Below are 1856 nucleotides of genomic sequence, written 5' to 3'. Positions count from 1 at the left end.
CTCTCTCTCTCTCTCTCTCTCTCTCTCTCTCTCTCTCTCTCTCTCTCCACTCTGAATTCCTTTGGGTAGGTCTCGTCAGCCAACAGAAAATTTCGCTGTGACTAAAGTGGATGTGTTATCCCAACAAATGAAGGTGATATTTTCTGCCACTTATTTGTGTCTTGAAGGGTAATTTTGAGTCCCCTGCTATAGAAAAGCAATACTGTTATTCAGGCCAGCCTTATTCCCACTTATTCCCGTTCCTGACTTATGTTTCCCAATGGTGTTGGCACTCACCCTGAAGTAATCAAGAGGTTTCTTTGTGAAATGGCTTTTTTACAAATTTAAACTGTTTTGTACTGATGTCCTGAGATAGCTCATGCAAATGCTGTGCACTCATTCAATGGAATTGTTGGAAAACTGACTTTTTTTTCTGATATAAAATGTTGGATCATATCATCTGGCTTTATGGTGTTTTATTTGAAGGTAAAGAGGATCTTGTGAGAATGCACTGTGCAGTTGAAGTCCCCTTGACAAAAACTTGGCAGGACAGCATTATATTTATTGCAGAGCATTGTGAAGGGCAATGGGGCATCTGGGTGGGGTAGGAGACGGGTGGAGGTGGGCATGGAGGGTGAGGTGGTACTGGCAGGAAACTCACTAGATAAGGTCATTGAAAGGGCTATTTACAAGTGTGGGCAGGACTCTGGGGAGCAGAAAATGCTGAGATACTGTGAAGATAGGGTTGCTTAGTAACAACTAGAAGCTGTTTACTACTCCTGGGTCTGGGGTTTAAGGAAAATCAGCTGGAGCAGAGCTGCCTGAATGTGTGTGCCGAGGTGTCTACCTACACACACAGTGTGGCTGGCCCTGCAGCCTAGTGAAGAATAAGAGATACCATCTCTTCTCACCCTCCTGTCTGTTGCCTACCATTGGCTCCCATCAGGTAAACCCCAACCTTAGCCAGACGGAAAGGACCTCAAGGACTGGGTCTCTCCCAGGTTGGCCTCACAAAATGTGCAATTTGTGAAGAATGAAGTTTGGGGAGATGACTCAGTTGGCAAAGTTCTTGCCATGCAAGCCCGAGAACCTGAGTTTGATTCCCAGAACCCAAGTAAAAAAGTTGGATGTGCTGCTTCATGCTTATAATCCTGGTGCTGAGGAGGTAAAACAGAGCTCTCTGGAACTTGAAGCCATCCTGGCTCAGAGTGGGTAGTACTAGGCCAGTGAGGTCACCCCTTTAACCTGTCAAGAGAGAAAGGTGGGGGAGGGGAAGGGGGAAGGAGAAAGATATATATATATATACACTCAGAGACAGACACAGAGAGAAACAAAGGGAGAGACAGAGAAAGAGAGACAGAGAGACAGGGGTGAGTTGGGGGGAGATGGGTTTATTAGTTGGCCTGTCTGCAGGATTATATAAACACTCACTGCCTCTTGTGCCATCCACTACTTACTATGTTAGGTTTTCAGGAACAGCGATTTATTTTAAAGTCCCTTCCCTTTGGTTTTCCTGAGAAACTGGAGTCTTTTTATTTAATTAAGAGAGTGCTGGCAGTCACTTAGGTCCACTTGCCAATATGACATTTTTATCTTTTATGAAAGTTAGCATTTAATACTGTGTGGGCACTTCATCCTTCAATTAGTGTTTTAATTAGCTACAGAATCCTTTCCAGCTTATGTTGATTATATTTAAAATGCTGCTGAAATCTGAAATTTGGATTTTTTTTTTTTGAGACTGGAGTCTTAAGTCTTTAGTTTATTATCAGATTCTTGGACTCAGGTGATTCTCCTTCTCCAGCATCCAGAAAAGTTTGACAATCAACGCCCACTGTCACACTCAGATTAGCTTTTCTTTTTTTAGTCAGTCTTTTGCT

The sequence above is a fragment of the Grammomys surdaster genome, unplaced genomic scaffold, assembly GCF_004785775.1.
Source record: "Grammomys surdaster isolate TR1022 unplaced genomic scaffold, NIH_TR_1.0 126197, whole genome shotgun sequence".
Taxonomy (NCBI): domain Eukaryota; kingdom Metazoa; phylum Chordata; class Mammalia; order Rodentia; family Muridae; genus Grammomys; species Grammomys surdaster.
Note: the sequence above shows the minus strand (reverse complement) of the source record.